Raw genomic sequence first — 21,579 nt, 5'->3', positions numbered from 1 at the left:
TTAATCTCTGCTACCAGGATCCTTCTGCTCTCTCCGAAAATGATCCTGCTCAACCCCAACTAAAATCCTTAGCATGGCTGCCTGTTAAGCAAAGGATAGCATTTAAAAACCTTCTAATAACATTCATAGCCCTTCACTCCTCTGCTCCTCACTACATCTCTTCTCTTGTCTCACTATACGTTCCTGGTCATCTTCTCCGCTCCTCTCAGAGCCACCTTCTCTTCACACTATTCACATCCACTGCCACCTCTTGTCTCAAACCCTTCTATCTTGCTGCTCCTTCCCTAAACTAAGAGTCTACCTATTGGATCACTAGAACATTAGCCTAGTCCTGTCCCTACTGACTATGCCTTACCTTGTGAATTTGTTCATCTCCGATTGGTGCCTGTATGTTAGCCTCCCATCTACTTAGACTGTAAGCTATACGGGACAGGCACCTTTTCCCACTATGTCTCCTATGTCTCTTTGTCCTGATATGATTTCTGTGTATATCTATTATGTGATTTGTCTTCCCCGTGTATACATTTATATATATATTATACTTTTATGCACTGTACAGCGCTGCAGCTCGTTAACATCATTTTACAACTAATGTAATACATACATACATGCATACTCTCTCAGATACTACATATACACCTAATGCTGCACCATTTATTCATTTATAAGCAGACTCCATTCAGGAGTGAGAAACAATGAGAATAAATAAAAGTCATCAAGGAACACCCTTTTTTCTGGATGTCAAAAGGGCATTTAGAGGCTAAGTGAGCTATTTGAAGCCAGAGGAGCACAAGGCTGGATTGAAGTAGCTTTCAGAAAGAGTAGGCCTTAAGATATTCTGATCATCACATTCCAGTCAAGTCACCACCTCTGCTTCCTTGGCTGAATGTCATGGTTTGCAGGAACCCTTTAGATGCCACCAGTGGAGAAATATTATAATAAAGGGGCGTTTTTCCAGGTCTAGTCACTCACAGAAACCCATCATGGCATTGTGATAACATTAAAAGCAATGATGGCTTGCCATGCGTTACTAGATGCAGGCAAACTTTGTGTTTGTTTTTTTATGATCTTGATAACACTGATAGAGATAAAAGGGCTCCATATCTGGTGACTGATTTAATTCTTAGGGTTGGGGCAGACGGGCAGATTTGGGGAGATTTAGTAGACTGGCGACTGATCGCCTCTTCTGCATGGCGACAATCTCCCCGAACTGCCTTCCATCTGCTTAAATGAAGAACCGTCTGTGCTAATGCACTCGAGATGCTTCGATTTCCGAAGACGCCCGAAGTTTCCTTGTGAGGCAACTTTGGGCGACTTCGGAAATTGAAGCGCCGCGAGTGCATTAGCGCAGGCGATTCTTCATTCAAGCAGACGGAAGGCAGACGGAAGGCAGTTTGGGGAGATTGTCGCCACGTAGAAGAGGTGACTAAATCTCCCCGAATCTGCCCAAACCCTTAAAGAAACTAATTTAAGATTTTATCACATTTCCACAAAAGTAAATCAAATACAAAGAAGCTAAAGGTACATTTTTGCTCAGCTCTTTCAGTCGCAAGACCTGAAATTGGTTGGTTCTAAGATAAAATATCTCCCCCTTCTTCCTCTTTGTTAAAAGTGCTGCTATGCATTTCTATAGGAGACAACATTTTGGTCTATACATAATGTCTGAGCCTGTTATTTTGTTTCTTATTTCAGCTTGATTAGCCTTGGAATTAAGGGCCCCTTAACAAAAACAGTATTTCTTTTGAATAAAAAATAGCTGGTGGGGAACACATATGGATTTTATTATGATGAAGGATCATCCTATGTGCCGTACTGTCTTATTCAGCAGCAAACATTGCATTAACCACTGTTTTTAGGATTGCCAGAATAAAAAAAGAAATAGCCTATGCGCTGCACACTACAAACTGTATGGGGCAGGGGGTTAATATTCAATAAAATGCTGATTGTTACAAACTGAACAGTAAGAAACAGGGGGGGGGACGTCTGTGACCTAAAGCTCTCCGCCAAATGGTCCTTTCTACAGCCTGAGAGTGCATTATACTAATAGAAAGCCATTATCTGCTTGAAGAAATGCGTCTTAAGTGGGTGATTTCTTTTATCCTACTGATAAACACAGTGAAATCTCTCCACAATGCCCATACACAATTGCTGTGTAAATGCTTGGCCTATTCCACTCACCCTGTTGATGTACAATGCCATACACTTGCAGCTATTCAATCGGTATGGCAGGATCAGCAATACATCGTGCTTGATTATATTATATCCCTAACCGAACCGTGGCTCTCTGACTCAAGAGGTGCAGAAAAAACTTATTGCAAGATTGACAGTAAATAGGCGAATTTGTAAAGCAGCCAACCTTGTTATGGGATAAGGAGGCCCAGTCTGAAGGCCAGTTAGGGTGAGATTTGGGGTGAGTGTTTATTTGTACCCTGGGTACCCCTGGAACTATAGCAGGGTGGCTGTTACCCCAATGTTTCTATATATCTGTAACCTTGTTATGGGATAAGGAGGCCCAGTCTGAAGGCCAGTTAGGGTGAGATTTGGGGTGAGTGTTTATTTGAGTCCTGGGTACCCCTGGAACTATAGCAGGGTGACTGTTCCCCCAATGTTTCTATATATCTGTAACCTTGTTATGAGCTAATGGGGCCCAGCCTGAAGGCCAGTTAGGATGAGATTTGGGGTGAGTGCTTATTTGTACCCTGGGTACCCCGGAACTATAGCAGGGTGACTGTTACCCCAATTTTTCTGTATATCTGTAACCCTGTTATGAGCTAAGGGGGCTCAACCTGAAGGCCAGTTAGGATGAGATTTGGGGTGAGTGCTTATTGGTGCCCTGGATACCCTTAGAATTATAGCAGGATCTGGATATGCTCATATATAAATGCCAAGAATGCCCACTGCGCTTGCCAATTTGATGGAGGTCACTGCTCCTTTAAATATTAGTCTGTACAAAACTATAGAGAACTCTGCCACCCAGAGAGCTTCAGAAATGGTTTTCCTACTCTTCATATAAAGCCTAGTGTTACGCAGACAGTTCTGCCCTGTAATTGTTAATACATTTCCAATGACATGCTGGGTGATGTTACTTAAAGCAATTACCAATCCTCTCCAACAGAGTGCAAGCTCTGCCAGGCACCCTTTCCGCCTGCTGCCTTACTCGGCAAGGGTTTTCTTTAAGAATAGGATTCCCAGAAGCCGTCCTTCCGGCTACCACCTGGGAATATGAATTATTGAAGAGCCAGAGAGTGAGAGAGAGAGATCCAGAATCTCAAGGCATTTGCAGCGGGGAGAGGTGCTTTACAGCGTGGCATCTCCTCTTAATGGGAACATGTCACTATAATTAGGCTTTTTCTATCCTTTTAACCTCCTTAAAGGTCAATATATCAAGAGAGAGAGAGTAAAAAGCTTTCCTGACACACCGATTTTCTCCTGTGTTTCCCCTGACGGCCGTGTCCGATGTAGGTGCTGTTTTAATTGGATTCCTTAAACTGATGTTGTCTTAGAAATAAAAAAAAAAAGGATCTACTGCGTTTAGTTACCCTGGAATATGTTGGCACACTGTGCTTGCTGTCATCTCATCCCTCCAGCAAGTGCCATCTGAAATGCCTAGGCTGCAGGTCTGATTATTGATTGGTTCAGAGGCGGAATGCATGAGTGCTTTAGAACAATTACTAATTGGCCGTGCAATACAAGGGTTTCACATGCGGCTGCTATTAAAGGAATGAGGTGATGGGGCATTCAGGGAGAGGGTTAAAAACATCAACCATGTTACTGACTGAGCCAAGAGAGGTAGGAAAGGAAATGAAGTGTTAATGGCGATGTAACCCCCCAAAAAATATATATTCATGACCCCCTGCCAGACCCAACCCCCAACTGCCTTATCTGCAACCTGATCCGCAACCCACTGACCACCATAAAACAGGAAGTGCTGTTGCTGCAAACTGAAAGTGCCATCATCAGTAGTGGGCGGGGCACAAAAAAGTTTAAAAAAAATGTTTAAATGAGTAAAATATAGATAATATAATATAAGAAATCTAGATAAGATCCACAACCCACATCTATATCCATACCCACAAATCTCACCTGTAGTGTACCCCTTTTTTTGAGGATAACCTTCAGGTACCCGACCCGCTGAAGCACTCTAGACCCAGTGACATTGGGGTGGGATCAGTGCTGCCTGTAACAAGCATTGGGGTAGTTCTATCACATTTTTTTTTATTTATTTTTTTTTAATTTAAAACTGGGCAGGAGGTTTTGAACCAGAAAGCCCCCTAAAAAATGGGCTGTATGGTCCAAACTGGAGAGCAACTCAACATGTTGGTGTCCTGCCTTCCACATAATACCCACAAATACATACGAATAAGTTGGAGAGCGCTGGTGGGTGCAGGCTGCACTACTACACTACTACTACTACTACTGCTACTACTACTACTACTACTACTACTGCAGTAGGTGCAGAGTGCAGCCAGATCAGGGACAAAATTATTTTAGAATGAGCTCTATGGTGCATGCTTGTGCCCCCTAATTTGTGTCCCTTTTTCTGCAGCTGGCCTCTAATTATCCACCATTATTTCCTCACAAGTCTGTCTGGTTTCTGCTACATTGTTTTAATAGTCATAACCACCAGTGCACCGTATAGCAATGGAAAACAGATACAGAATGTCATTCAGGAGTTCCTTTCAAGGGCCACCTACAAATCCATAATGGCAAGTTAACAGGCTCCTGATTAAAAAGCCCTTGGAGTTGGGTTGTAAGCTCAATGGCCAAAGCAAACAAACCAAATTTTCACCCTATAAACAAATTGGATAAAAATATTAATCTTGGTTAAACCGAATAAAAAAAGTGACACAAATGACTATTTTAAGTGAATGCAGATCAGATCCATCTCTTTTAATGTTCGCTATGTTAACTCACGGCAGGCCGAAATGAATACAAATTCTGCTTTAACCGGCATTAACTCTTATTTATATGGGACAATAAAATAAAGTCGTAAAGAAAACAGCAGCCGATTGATATCAGTACTGTGCTGTAAAGCAGTGAGTGTAAGCAGAAAGATGCTCTTATTTAATATACATCCCTAAAGAAGTGGTGCGGTCTTCATAGATGTACATTTTATTTATTGTATAATTTAACTTTACATCTTGATCTGGGTTTTTCGCCCAGGAAATGGAGCTTAAATGCTTTCTATAAAGGGGAGAGGCATGATCACCGCTATTAGAGGGAAAAACAAACCTTTTCCATAAATACACCCCGGCCCATAATGTCTAAGTGTTAGATTGGCGCGCAATTCCTCGCTGCTGCCAAACACATAGAACGGGAGGGCTTGTTACAAGGCAGGTAATGGCTTTGTACCGTAATATCAGATGATCTGGCTAATCCGAGACCCTATTTGTAGTCTCTTTGCGCTAATGATGTGGTGCATTTCAGCAATTTGTGGCTACTATGCAGGCAAATAATAAGCCAAGCTCATTTAAGGTGATGGTTCCAGATGATGATGATACCAGGAATCCATCACTACAATTAGTTGTTCAGGGCATAATATTCAGGCATCCATTAAAAGTTATAGGGTCATAGCATATCAGCCTCCAAGAGGCACTCCATACACCCTTTATTCCACAGCAAACCCCGCTAATACTGAGATGCAGTTGGCCATCACATAAGTCTCTGGACACCCTTCTACTCCCAAGGCCTTTCTATCTACACTACAGTCAACTCATCTACTCTGTTCTACCAGCAGTGGCCTCGTAGGTGCCTATTTTTGAATTCCAGGGGTTTTAGTTGCATAAAAAAACAGGTGTACTGCCAAACAGAGAATTAATCCAACTTTTTTAAAAACTGGGGTTGAATGAGCACATATTTTTAGTCATTTAAAGTAAACAAACATGATTAATTCAATTTTTAAAGCTATGGTGGGAATTTAGGAGCATTTGATGTTAACTGCATTCAGCAAGTGACTGTAAACTGTTCCACCCTCAGGCACCATGTCGGTTCTAAAGGTGGTCATAGATGTTAAGATTTTTCGAATAACCTTTTGTTATCGTAGGGCCTGAAACGATCATTTGAAATGTACGATTTGCCCATCAACAAAAGTGACTGTTTCAAGTGACATTGTGTAGTTGAAGCAAGGAAACTGGGGGGCAATAATTGGGCAATGGATACATTTTACAGTGACCGATTCAAATTTTTTAACCTTATTGATTTTTTTCTGACCAATGACAGACTAAAAACGTTTGATGCACGATCTTTGCTACCCACTAACTTCACGATAATTTGACGGATTTGTCGAAACGCTTGAAAATTGGTAGAAAAATCTCAATGCCTATTAATAATCCACCTTAAGAGTGAGCTGAAACGTTCCATTGGTTCTCGCTTATTTGTTTCTTGTTTGGTTCTTTGTTGAATGCTTTTGCCACCAATGCCAGTTAATACTCTTAAGTCAAAATGTGCAGCAATAACATATAAATTCTGCTGTGATTGGACGCGTTCCCCTCTATAGACGCCTAACTGAGCCCCCTCTTTACTTCCATTCACAAACTTAAAGTAGCAAGGACATGACATGGGGATATGCTGTGAATAACTCAGTGATTGTTCTCCTTTCAACAACGAGGGCTATAGAGCTGATTACATCCTAAAAATAAATAAATACATTCACCCAATAGTTTTTAATCAAGGGAATGGTTTTATTTTATCAGGAACAATTTTCTCTCTAAATCACAAGGGAACAATATATTGTGAGTGCTAAGGCTGTTTCTTGGAAGTAATCTGTGGCCTGCCTGTTGCAAAAACTTCTTTAAATGCAGGTACACTTTCTGCAAGGACCTGTGTTAAATAAGTTGACTATAGAGATAAAACATGAGGCTTAATTAAAGGACTAAAGACTGAATAGGGTAGAAATTGTGTGGGTTTCCGCTGGGTATTCCAGTTTGCTCCCATTCTACACATAGAGGTAGGTTAAAGGGATACTGTCATGGGGAAAAATTATTTTTTCAAAATGAATCAGTTAATAGTGCTGCTCCAGCAGAATGCTGCACTAAAATCCATTTCTCAAAAGAGAAAACAGATTTTTTTTTATATTCGATTTTAAAATCTGACATGGGGCTAGACATTTTGTCAATTTCCTAGCTGCCCCTGGTCATGTGACTTGAAATGGATTTCAGTGCAGAATTCTGCTGGAGCAGCACTATTAACTGATTCGTTTTTTTTCCCCATGACAGTATCCCTTTAAATGGCTTGTAAAATTGACCCTACTATGTGTGTGTGAATGTCATAGGGACCTTAGATTGTAAGCTCCACTGCAGACTGATGGTAATGATGTATAACATCCGGGCCATATCTTTGCAGTCTTTAGTGGTAATTTACGAACATTCCTCAACTGATAAGCATGGTCAGTAGTATCCCATCCCTATTAACGGCATTAATTAAAGGTGTTCAAAAATGCTCACTGATTTCCCTATAGTTGAACTCCCTCCACCTGTCCCAAATCGAGTGTTGACACAAGGAAACCTTGGAGCTATTGCCACCTTCAAGATGGTGGTAATTCCAGGGCTTCATCTAAAGAATAACACCATTCTGATGCAGAACACCATAAATAACACCATTCCAAGACTCTGTTGGGTGCAATTCCACTTCAGAAACCCAACAACACAGTAATTGTGCGAAAAATACTGCACTCTGGGTAAAAAAACCTGGTGGAACTGAGTCCAAAATTGCACTTTGTAAATTGCATTTGAACTAGTTAAGGGGATCAGTAAAGATGAATAGGTTTATAGAGCTATAAAAGCTTGGCTCTTTAACGGGTGTGGCTGGGACAGACGTGAGGTGTGGCATAAATTGTCCAGACATTTTAATTTGTCATTATTGTGAGATATTTGCAAGCTACAGGTAAATTCTAATATTTTCATATTATTAAAAAAAGATATGTTTTCCGTGAATAATACTATTATGTTTGCATTTCTGGTTTCTACGAACAATTATTTTTCCAGATTTTTTCCTGCTATTTCTGCTTCTTCCCAATTGTCATGTCGTGAGCCCGGCAAGCTCTATGATAGGCTTTAGTCAGAACATCTCTCAGCAGATATTCCCTAGGGGCAGACCATTTTCTATTTCAGCTCCATTTGTATATATATTTACTTGTCTAATGCATTTGCATTTTCGTAACCTTTTTTTTCTCTCCCCTCCATTTGTAATAACTATTATATTGTGTTTTTATTGCTTTCTAGTTGCCACATCCAGCCGCTAGCTTTCTCCCTTATTGATACAGAAACTCACAGCGAAATTAATGCAACAATACAAATTGTTATAATATAAAGGAACATGTTGTTACGATCACAGCCACTTAATACCACTTTTTCCCATACATGGAATTGAGGCTATTTAACAACATTATGAGGCATATAAGGGGGAGCTGTTTGTTGGAGATGCTTTTGGCTGCCTGGTCAACAGACAACTGTTTATAGAAGAGTCTATGTCACCAATTTAGTGATATCATTTGTTTGAAATAGTATTATTCCTTCATTTGTATAGCCTTGCCATACTAGACATCTATGGTTAGCATTCCAGACAACATTATTTCCTTGAATATCCTTTTAAGCTTAGAAAAAGTATCTGTTAAGGCACCGGCACCACATTATCACCAGCAGAAGAACGAAGGTAAATTACTCTAATTCACCTTCATTCTTCTAGGGAACATCTACTAGCAGCTAGCCAAAGGAGTAGAACACTTGGGATAGGGACTGCCAACAGTACGGATGAGGTACCATACTATTAAGTCATCAGGGCCCTTCCTAGCAATCAAGTAGAATGCAGCCCCGATGAAAGACCTTCTGCATAGACACACTGCACCTTAATCCAATCAATGAGCCACCCAAATCCTGTCCACCCCTGCAGGCTCCATCTCAACAAATCATACTTTCCATCTTATGGGGATCCTGATCCTTTTCTGCTACTGCACCCCCTAACGCACACTTTTTTGGTGCCTTAAGGGGTCTAGGGGGCAATCAGTGATGCACCAAGTCAAGAATTCAGATGGTAATTTGGCTGAATCCCAAGAAGTTCTGCAGAATTCCACCAAACCTTTAGAGTAAAGCCAGATTGAAAACCTTTGAAGTCATGTGAATTTACTGCCAAGGAAACCAAAAATATTTTCAAAGATTCTTATATATATGCAAATTAAGGTTTGTATGCAAATCGGATTAGTTCGGAAACCAACAACATTTTTTGCGGGCAATTCGGTTTCCAACTGAATCCAAAAACGATGGGCTTGATGCTTCTCTAAACAGAATCATTCTTTACCAGAGAGTTCATTTGCCGGATCTCTGTGCTTCGCCATCTGGCTGAGGATTGTGGGATTTGGCAGCAGTCCGAGAGAGAGGCACACAGGCTCCATAGCTTTGGATTAGCTGGAGATAAATTTGATGATAATACAGTTTATTGTTGACATAATCAGCTTTGTGTTTTCAATTAGCAACTGGGGTAGATTAAATCAGGAAAGGAATTAGTTTAGCTCTTAACTTAACAAATAAGCTGAAACATAAAGAAGGTCCTGCTGGGCAAACAAAATGTAGAGGGTTGATGCTTGTATTAAGTACAGGTGCACCGAGCAAGCTCATCCTGCAAATTGCCCTTATTCTGTCTATAGAACAATATTGCACTGAAAGCAGGGCAAAATGCCTTTAACCTGGACTCACAACTGTGAATTATTTCATTATATGTCTATAAGATATTTGTGGCCTCTCCATTGGGGGAATATAAAAACAGTTTGCTTGCCTGCTACTAACCCATGCCAATCAATAAACAGGTAACTTATAGTGTTCCATTAGAATGGTTGTTAGACCTAGCTATTACACCCATTCTTTATACATTACCCCCATGCTCACCTACAATGTTATCTCCTTTGTTCAAGAAAAAGAATATGATATAGATAACATTCGTTGTTCCAAAAACATTACAGGGGGCTTCTTTGAAATACAAAAAAAGGAGAGTTTCTTTGAAATCCAAAATGTCCAGGAAAAGACCAAAACTACTGGTAAGCCCAAAACAAATATATGAGGAAGAACATCCTTGGGGCTTCTCTCATCTTCTCTAATGGTAAAGTGGTACAAATACCTTCATTTTCTTCTATTTTTATACATTCTTGAATTTCCGTCTTTTAATGAATGCTGATCAATTCCCATACCCATCAGCAGTAAGAAAAATATAGTATATATATGTAATACTTTTCTCACCAGGAAAAACAGTACTTTTGAGCTTATATGTAATTCTGGAGAACATCAGATGATTGCTTTTTTTCTAGGTCTCTTCTTGAGACTATGGAAAAGCGGCCAATAGATTTATGGTGCTCTTGGGGAGAAGCATGGCAGCCTTTCCTATCTGACATTGCTTCCAGTGCACCAGATTAGCAAATATCTTTGTGCTCCAGAAATGGACAGAAGAAGAGGTAGGTAGCTACCTTCTTACTCTAATCTTTATCCCAACTGCACTCTCAGAGCCACTTATATATTTTATTAAACTCCCACCCCGATCCCAGTTTTGATTGGCTGCACACATTTGTGTCCATTTTGCTTATCAGCGATATAGTTTTTTTTTTTTTTTTTGCATATTTAGACCTTCTCCGCTTTGTGACAACGGTTATCATCAATTTTGGACGTTCAGCGCGGCAGGCTGTAATCATCCACTGTGCTGCCCGTATTCGCATGTGTGCTCAGAATGATGAACGTCATTTGGAAACTCGTAGAGATGGAAACAGGACTTGAAAAAAAAAAATGCCTGTTATCTTTGTTTGGTTCTACATCCATATCACAGTTCATTTAATTTTTATTAAAGTCTGAAATTGGGTTCCTCCTTCTATGGAGGGTAGGCTCAGCTGTGAAACAATGCCCTACATACTGTATTTCCTAACATGTTCTTACCAATCAGTACATTTTTGGCAATTTGCACCCTGCTCTGAACATAGTAAAGCAGCCCTCATAACATTACTTAGGTGTCATAAGTATTGATGTTCTTTTTTTAACATGTTAGGAAGGGATGGACAACCTGCATGCCACCATTTCTTCCACCAATGCTTCTGGCATTACTCCACAGCTGAAACATTGTTCCAGTAGCATAAGTAACTCAAACTAATATACCTTTGAATATAAGACAAGGTCATTCAACATGCAGGTTTCCATGTAATTTATATCTGTAATGAAGCAAATGAGAAGACCACGCTTCCTCAAACCTCCTAAATAGGAGCCCATGGATATCAGAGATCCTTAGTCGTCTCCAGGCTAAGAAACATTTACAAAGATAAATCCTTGAATGAAAGTACAACATCCTATCTCACAGTAGCTCAATTTGTATTTTATTGTGAGTCACTGACTGTGACATCTTTGGCTAAGGGGGGGGGGATATCCTTAGTCATTGACTCATTATGTTAGATTAACGAACAGGTATCCGACCATCACTAATCCATCAGAAAAGCCTTTTTAAAACCTTCTATATCATGTTTCTCAGGGATTCAGACCTGCACTAAGGCTTAAATAAGGCCTATAAGTTTATAATAAAATAAGGTACTTTTTTATGCAGCCCTAACCCCTTATGTAAATTATTATTTGTTTGTGAGCTCAACTCCATTGGAAGCTAGTTCAGGCAAATGCTCTAGTCCCCAACCTTTTTTACCCATGAGCCATAGTCAAATAAGGGGTGTGATTGGATATTTGGTAGTCCCTATGAGGACTGCCAGCCTATAGGATGCTCTGTTTAGCAGTAAATCTAGTATATATGCAACTAAAGTTTGCTTTCAAGTCAGTAATTCAAAAATAAGCACCTGCTTTGAGGCCACTGCAAGCAACATCTAAGGGGTTGGTGAGCAACATGTTGCTCATGAGCTACTGGTTGGGAACCACTGCTCCACTGGCTATAGTTTTTATTCAGGTGACAAAGTTGATTTGTAGATAAAAAGCAGAACTTCATCAAAAGTGGCTAATGTTATCAGTTGGGCAACTTGCTTCTGTGCCCTATGAACTGAAATAGATCACTTGTCTGATCAGCTTGACTCCACTCCAGATCTAATTGCTTGGAGGTCAGGTCAAAGGATGGAAACTATGTAGTAGCCTTCCCATCTCTGTTATCTTTCATCTCTAGTCATAATATTGGCATCAGGCATATATTTTAATAGCCAGGTCCAAACTTAGGAGATTCATAGAAATTTGGATTTCAATGGGCAGCAGTCGGCCACCTTGTCACCACATTAGTAGTTGATTATAATTGCTATGCATGTTGCACCTATAGTATCAGCACTGCTGTAAACAACATCATTGGTATTTTGGAGGTTCTGCTCTAACAGAACCTCCCAGTCCATGCAAAAGAAGTGCTTCACAAAATGAGGATTTGCTTGTAAATAAGCTAGTTTCATATCTGGCATAGACATGCATCAGAGAAGAGGGCATCTGTGTACTGAAGCTGACATCTGCAAAAGAGTTATTTTTGGCCTTGCCTTCCAACAACGCCATAGGGATCTCTCTTGACAAAGTTATAAACAAAGTTATTTTCATATATCTCTCATGGAGTAGTCTCAGAATTATCATTATAATGTTATATGTTAAATGTCTTTTAACGCTCTGTTTAGAGCTGGTCTTTTAATGTTTCTCACCTAAATGCATCTGGCCTGGGAATCTTCTTCTGCCTTCGCTCCTCTCCCTCAAGAGAAGTGTTAGGGACAGAAGTAGGTCAATCCACCGGTGCTCTGACATTCACAGGCAGCTGCTGGGGCCTCATTAGTTGCATTTAGCATACACACCGCTCCCTGCTTAGCTCCCAACAGGAGACCTGCAGCTTTAATTGTGTTGGATAGGCCTCCCTCTAATTAGAGCAGTCCTAATTACAGCCGCCTTGTTAACACTGGCGAAGCTCCCTTTAAGAATGCCGGAAAGGGCACTTGATTTTTTCATGGCCATTAACTATTTTAATGCCTAATGAACGCTACCTCTGTTTTAGAAGGCTGTAGCACAAGCTCCTCCTTGTCAATAAAAAATTGTAAGCACACACAAGGTAAGCCTCATTGGCTAAAGGTAACAAACGAAGAACAGCTTTAAGACCATCTGTGCCAATTCATAACTAGTACAAAGGTACAATCTGCGTAGGCGGTATTAATATCATTGTGCTTCAGCGTAGCTAGGATGCACCACTAATAACTGATGCACTAGGAATAACTCAGTGGCTCATCTGCATTCTACAGAGCCCTGCAGTTTGTATTTATCTGATATTAGCAAGATCACAGACGTCAATGGCAGAGCTACCAGCTGACTAGAGCAATAACCTACTACAACTCCCAGCATTCTCTAATACCCTAGACCAATGAGGGCTTTTTGATAAAAATTTAAATTGAAGAGTAGTCGGCAAGCACTCCTGGAACCACTCGTGTAGTAAAAGACAGCTTTATTTCAGTTAGTTAAAAGCATAAGATCCTGATGCGTTTTGTATCCAACGATACGTAGTCATAGGCCTATGCCTATCTCCCTTTGCTATGGGCTCAGGGTGATGCAACTGGGCCATTCAACATGCTTGGTGAGTGCACTTCCCTATAGGCTTATGTGAAGTTGAAAAGCTGATCTTAATACAAGTGTGGGACCTGGGGTTTCTACAACCAGGTCAAAAATTTCTCAGGGTAATCTCTTAAAATTTTGAAGCTCCAGCAGTAGCGTTACTTGTTAAAACATCTTTTTAGATCAAAGATTGTATCTGTAATATTCCCGCATTTAGAGACTATGTTCAAGGTTTGAGCTAAAATTCTATTGTGTGTATCTTTTTCATAAAAAGTTTAATTATTGTAATGATTACCAGTAGAAACCTTGGAACTCAGTGTAGGTCAACAATGGTGAAGGATTCATGGAGGCCAAAAAGTGGTGATTATTTTATGATATCCAACTGATCGGCCTGTTGGTTGAATGGATGGATACTAAACAAGTGACCATGCAAGTTTACTGTTCTACTTGTTCTGGCTGGACTCCCAAACAATTAGAACTGAAGGACAGGCAGAACTAAAAAAAAAGTGAAGAGGAACTTCAGCTTCTCTTCACTTCCTCAAAGTTGATATGGTGCAGATCAAAATGTCTGACTAGGTGCATTCCAATATTGCCTCCTGACTTGACACACACACACACACACACACACACACACACACACACACACACACACACACACACACACACACACACACACACACACACACACACACACACACACACACACACACACACACACACACACACACACACACACACACACACACACACACACACACACACACACACACACACACACACACACACACACACACACACACACACACACACACACACACACACACACACACACACATATATATATACAGTATCCAGATGGTGAATCAACATGGTATAAATCAGCCAAATTGCTTGTCTAAATTTTAGCATGTTTGGCTAGCATTTCTCCAATGCATCACTGGCCAATCAAAATTTATCATTACAATAATAGTAAGGTTATTCTTAAATGGGATGTCCACCAAAACAAAGGAAATGTCATTCCAAGCAACTTTTCAATGCACCTCAATTAAAAATGGCTGGTCTATACATAGCTCAGTAAAGTTGGAAAAGTTATTATACAACTTAAGCACTGGCATCTCACTAGGAAATTACAAGATGGCGACATGATGATCTAATTATGCAGAAATACTTCTTTTTAGGGTGCATATATTTTTTTAAACAAATGTATGCTGATGTGTGCTGATGCACATACTGTTTTGACTCAGGATACCTTGACCAGGATGGTGCTTATATACAAGTCTACAGAAAATCATAATGTGTATAGACCTTGATAGAATTTAATTGCTACTGTATGTCTGTGCATGCATTGCAAGAACAGCTTGTGTTTTAATGTAAGCAGCCCCATAAGAGTACGCCTGTGCTGTATTTTTTTTTTTTTACTTCACCCCACATACCAGTACTGTCTGGCTTCCAAGCAAGTTTAATGAGTTTGCCAAGGCTGAATGATGAGCTAAAATGCATGTAATGTGCACATTTGTATCTTTCTATTCACACAAAACCATAAAAAACCTGCAAAATATATCTATATACTGTAAATATAGCCTTATAAGTGCTAAGTGATGTCACAATTTATAATCAGGGCTTTGTGCTGCTATGACTCACTGCAACTTACATAGTATTATATAATCAACTCCCTGCTTTCAAATATGAGGCTACACAAAGTCACCTTATGGTTTCACCACCTTAATCGCTTCTAATATCCTTATTTTTTTTACTCTGTTACCCTATACAGTATCATCTCTTGTCAAAAATATAAAATTATTACTACTATGCATAATGTTGCTGTTGCTACACCTGCTGAGAAACAATAACATCATTCTAACCACCAAGATGCAGTAATCAATAGGAACCAATAAGATGGTTGGCTTTCAACAGGTTACCAGTAAATGTTACCTGCTGATTGGTTGCCATGGGTTACTGCACATGGGCAAAAGTCTTTTATTAAATATGGATCACTCATCTGTTAGAAGTTGTACTTAAAAGTGAAACTTCTAAGATGATAACATGGTAGATGTCCACTCTGCAGCCTTCCAACTGTTCCTGAACCACTTATCCAAGTGTTACAGGCAAAGTCACCATTGTGACATCATTTATTGTATATAAAATGACAGAACCTCCAAAGAAGTCCTTCTATGAAATTACAATGTTAGTATAATCTGCCAATCAAACATCTAGCAGGTTATACCTTATCAGGAATCCCGTTATCCATAAAGCTTTATAGGAAGGCCATTTCCCAGTACCTTGTACTTGATCCCAACCAAGCAGCATGAATCCATATTGGTGGCAAAACAATTCTATTTGGGGTTCTGTCCACAAAACCCCTGGTCCCAGGCATTCAATTCCAGGTAATAGATCCTATATCTGTAACTGGCCCACTACATAGAATATTGATCTAAAGCTGTGCATCTAAAGAAATGTGACATCTCAATACCTTGACCTCTACGAAGGTAGGAGGCCACAAAAAGGTTACCAGCTTTACAGAAGCTCATATTATTATTATCAACTTTTTTTTACATTGTTTCAAAGTAAAGCTCAAATATTAAAAGTATAATGAAAACTTTACTCAAAAATACAAGTAGAATAGAGGTCACCTAGGACGTCCATGGCCAATAGCCTCTTGCCTTCATATGGCCATTGTGGCTCTTAAAAGTTTTATAATTTATGACACATTGTCCCACTAGAATGCGGCGCATCACCGGTATTAACATTATTCCTCCCAGAATCCTTTTCAATCTCTATAACCCTATAATTACATCTTCCCAGAACCCTCTTTAAATAACAACATGCCTCTCTATTCTTACATCGTATATATATATTGCCTTATAAAATTAATATTGAGGTATAAATCCAATGTCAATATCCCAGAGCCCAAGGGCAATGCGTATAAAATTTCCTTTCTGCAAATAAGCGACACACACATTCCCGCAGAGACGCTTGATGCATGAATCCCTAAGGGCTAAGGAGGGGTTAACCTGCTCTCCATTTTCAGCTGTCTCACACCTTTACATCTGCTTTCTCACCATCGTTGGATAACTTATGATCCATGCAGTGTCTGGCAGGCCAGTTTGTAGGGAGAGAATAGCTGTGGTAAATGGGACAGAAAACAGATTCCATTTGCTCTCTTGCTTGCGGAGATGGGGGTGCACCTCGTTATAATCAATTACACCCCATGCCGCAGACACTCTCCTGAGTTTATTTTATGCTCTGCCTGTCGTTTGCGTATTTATGGGGCTCTACCATTGCCTCTCTCTGCATTTTCTTTGCCGTCCATCATTCCAGATTCTTTATTCCCCTCTGTATTATCATCCTTCTTTGAATAACAAGCTGGTTCCTGTCTCTTATTTGGTGCAGATTCTATCCATTGTCTTAATTTGTTCCCGTTTACTTGACTATTCTGTTGTGTCCTCCTGCTCTGAACATCTTTATTGAAGGCAGAAAGACATGTTTTCTTGGTCGATGAAGATACTTTGGCTCATCTAATTTGACCTTTTACACTCTGCGAAACCTCAAGACTTTGTCAACATTTGCTCTTCTCCGGTCTCTCTGCCTTCTTGGCTCTCCTGTGCCATTTCCAGAAAACATTATTGCCTATACGACCCTTGAAAGCATCCAATTAAAGGACATGATCTGGTCATCAGTTGAAAAGGTTGACTTGGAGGAGAAGGGTGGGGAGGGTTAGGTTGAAATGCAAATACTCCATGCCATTTCATCCTCAGTGATCACATTGCATCTGTAGTGGATCTCGGCTTCTGCATGGTGGAAGGAAAGCCACTGGCCATAAGACCTGACATCTAAGTTTGATTATTCAGCCTTCCATTGACCATGAGGCAAGGAACTGTCTAAGCTACAGATGAAGCCATTGGGAATTCACATTTTGTCGCATGTTGTTAACACCATGTCGTTTTTTAAGGCTAAATCTTGCCTCTAGATGGTGATAGAGTGCAATGGCCTTAATCCATCAGAAGCAATGTACTGAAAATATTGCACTCTAGCACCATCTAGAAGCAGGATTTTGGACCAAAACATGGTGTCTGGACAAGGTGAGACAAAAAGTGAAATCCTGATGGTTACATCTGTAGTTTCAATAGTGTAAACACACATATCTGTTCTATAGAATAAAGCTAAAGGGCAAATAGCTTTCTTTTAGCCTATAAAGGGTTTTCACGTGACACGATAAGTCTCATTCACATGGTTTGAACCATATTCATCAGGTCAAAAGCTATTGGATAGTAAGTAGTGAGCAGTGGTGCCCCAGGGTAGTATGGTATGCATTGTATGGGAAAGGGGCAGTTAGGGCAAGGCATGTGTGTTCTGGAGAGAAATTAGTTCCAGCAAAAAATAATAGCCCCATTAGAACCCCATGCAATTAGCATTTGTTCCTGCCCCCGCTGCAGTAAAAAAAGCCATTGCTTTTGCACCAATTGCATCTCTATTAGTGCATCTGGCTCAATGCACAGTGTACAGTGTTCTAGGGTTCAAGGGAGCTCTCTACTGGTCATTCACAGATGCTTGTGTATAATGCACACATAAAGGGAGTGCAAGGAGACACCCATATACTGCCCGTTTGCTGCCCCTTACATGACAGGTACAATTTCCTCCACCAGCCAATGACTGTTAGGTGCAAACATTGGTGCATTGTTGGTAAACAAAGGGGCAATTCTGTAAATGAGGCATTTATGAGAGAACAAAGCTAATAATTGCAGCAGCAGCCAAATAAAGTACTCTACTAGCCTCTGCTTGAACTGAAATAAGCTTGGCCAGTTCGTTCCACCAAAATATATTTTCTGTCCCTAAAAGCAATCTTCTGTATTTTATTATCACATTTGGCTAGCCAAGCCGGCCAGTATCGATCATGGATGATCATTATCAAAACTAGATTAATTCTGAGCTTTAGCCGTGACATTTACATCTCTAATACATCTCTCCGAGACAGCAGCTCTCCTATGTTTAATCGGTCATCTGTCTCTTTCAGCCTAAATCTCACATCTTGCATCTTTGGCTATTCCCTTTCTGGCGTGTAACACCTACTGTACCTAAGTATATTGCCCATCCCTTTCTCTCCATATAACACCAGCCTATGTATATTCCTGCCTCTCTCTCTCTGTATAACTCCAACATAAATATATTCTCTGTTCCTTTTTTCTACACCAGCCTATTTGTATGTATATTCCATTCTCTTTCTCTCTCTTTATAACCAAACTATATTGGCCATACCTTTATCTCTGTATAACATCAATGTTTATTATTGCCTTCATCTCTCTATATAACATTGTCCATTGCTTTATTCTCTCTATTCTCTCTATTCTCTCTATTCTCTCTCTCTCTCAGCCCACATTTATTCCTGCCCCCTTTCTCTATTTATCACATTGATTCATGTCTATTTCTGCCTCCTGTCTCTTTCTCCATGTATCACATCAGCCAATGTTTACTCCTGCTCCCTTCTCTCTATGTATCACATCATCCCAAGCATTTCCCTGTACTGTCTCTCACTGTATAACACCCTCACCATGTCTAATGATGCATTGCCAACATCAGCTCCCAGTGATGCTCTTTCCTTATTCAGAGATGTAATTAATCCCCCATCCTTGCTCTGTCTCTCACTGTGTAAATTGTATCTCTATGCCCTTCCAGGGCTTCATTTATCTCTCTGCCTCTTTCCCTCTTTCCCCAACTAGTGCAAATATCTCGATTTCCGCTGAGTTGTCTTAGTTGTCTTAGTTCTCTCTTTATGTTAGCTCTATTAGCATGAAATCTTCTCTGTCTCTCAACATCATGTAAGTGTCTCTTTTTGTCTCAGCATTCTGTACTGTTTCCTTTCTCTATCAGTAGAGAAGCCTTCTCTCTCTCTCTCTCTCTCTCTCTCTCTCTCTCTCTCTCTCTCTCTCTCTCTCTCTCTATTCTGTTCACATATCTCCCTCTATCTTTGTCCTCTCTCACCAAAATAAATCTGTCTCTCTCGCTGTCCTCCCTTGCTCGCACATCAGAGGCTCCACATGGAGCTATAAGACTTGGCGGAGATGAAAGCTCTCCTCCATATACGCACAGTGATACTACATGTCTCCATATTCATTAATTTACTGCCAAAAAGCCTCTTTTGGGCGCCTGATGAATAGTTCTCATCATTTATGAACCTGACATGCCTGCTTGTCCTTGATGTGCAGAATTTAGAGACAAAAGCTTTTGCAACAAAAAGAGCCGTAATGCAGATCAGTCTCTCTTGGGATAACGATCAATTGGCTACACTTGTGGCTTGGCAGTTACTTTGGACTGCAAAGAGTTAAGATTTGCTGCACAATCAAATGGATTATGGCAGATGTGTGCCAGTTTTTCATGTAGTCGGATGATTATCTGTTGTAGCCGTATGTTAGTGGATTGGAACCATGTTGGCAAGCTCTGGACTATGAAAAGAGAACCTGGATGGCTTTTATAGGGCTCTTGGTCCTTCAACTGGACAACCCTAGTCATTGACCTTAGTGACTGACAGAGCAGAGCTTTGATTGTATCTAAATAATGAATGCCCATAATCCACTGCGGCTTGCACTTAACAAACAGACGCGCTGCAAAGTATAATCTAGAAGCTTTGGAAAAACAAAGAGCGCTGTTCTCTAAAACATTAAACTGTAATCATTTCATCAACTGCTCATGATTTTTACATCAGTCCTGAAGTTGCTTTATTGCTTAAAAAACATTCATTGGGCTAGTCAGGTAGATGCAAATTTGCTCACCGCGAATGCCGCGCATAATAAAGTTGACAAGACACAAGCTATAAGAAGTAGGCTTGTCAATCAGAATCTAAAATTCCCGCTTTGTATTGTGCTGTACGGCAGAAATCTGTGCAATTTGCCCTTTGCTATAAATTTGTCGTGTTAATGTGTTTCTCCCTTTGTTGTTGGTTTTTGTGGATGTTCCTTGCAGGCTGTCCTTGAGGGGGATGTCAACAATAAAGCTGCGGATATGTTTTCTATGGCTGCAGAGTGTGAGCTTCATACCCGTAATCCAGTACTGGTTAAGCTCATGTTCATAGGCTGTTTATGATTGAGACCAAAGCAGATAATTAAATATCAAGTAAAGGTAGAATTACTGGGGGTACCAAGTTGTTAGTAGTCCCCCAATAATTCTAGGTCTTCAGCCCCCAGGCCTGTGCTTCTATTCTTTTTCGCACGAATTTCATAGCGCAGATTCGCCCATCACTACCCAGGACACTTTTCTTTTTACCATGCTGCCATATGAAAAAACAAGGCTCCGGGTGAAAAGGCACTAGAGTCATTGAGGAATTTCTAACATATTAGCACCCCTCCTGTAAATCTATGTTCTGTGTTCTTCAAAACTGTATATGTATAAATTTGCATCTGGGCAGGGACCCATAGCAACCAATCATTGATTTATCAAACTGCAGTTTGAGCATTGAAAGCAATAATCTGATTGGTTGCCATGAGTTACAAGCCAGAAGCAAATTTATACTATGTATAAATGACCCCCCCCCCGGGTATATAGTACACTAATCCAAGTTGAAGTGATCCCTATAAGAACTGACATGTGTTGGTTGGAAGCACAAGTTCATGAACATTGTTTTGCCGCAAGGAAAAGTAATAACCGTGACTCGTGTGGCAACACAACTCATAAAAAGTTGTTTAAACCAGAAAATATGCACATTTAGGGGATTATTTACTAAACATCAAATTTATGCGGTCGGACTTTTGGGACAAAAACTCGTGGAAAAAAACCTTGAATTTTTCGAGATTTTTATACCCCCGTGCTGCAAAAATCCGAAAACCCACCATCTCAAACCTGTCTAGGTCATATATAAGTCAATGGAAGATGTTCCTATCCCAACTGGAAGATATTGTGATCTGCATTGGGTTTAGCCTGATAATCTAATAATTTTGGGTTTTCAGACAAGACCCCGAAAAATCAAGTTAGAAAAAATTGTACAATTCAGGTTTTCTCTCGATTTTATTGAGTTTTTTATGGATTGGATTACATCAAGTTATTTAATTAATAAAAAATCTAAATCAGGGAT

At 40.1% G+C, this 21,579-nt stretch overlaps 1 protein-coding gene across 2 annotated transcripts in view; it reads right to left on the bottom strand.

Annotated features, from left to right (window-relative positions):
* cadm3.L (cell adhesion molecule 3 L homeolog) overlaps positions 1-21,579 on the bottom strand; it is a 204,196-nt gene that overhangs the window by 58,403 nt on the left and 124,214 nt on the right. The window lies entirely within an intron of this gene.

This window comes from Xenopus laevis, chromosome 8L (assembly GCF_017654675.1).
Source record: "Xenopus laevis strain J_2021 chromosome 8L, Xenopus_laevis_v10.1, whole genome shotgun sequence".
Taxonomy (NCBI): Eukaryota; Metazoa; Chordata; class Amphibia; order Anura; family Pipidae; genus Xenopus; species Xenopus laevis.
This window is presented reverse-complemented; position numbering and strand designations above follow the sequence as displayed.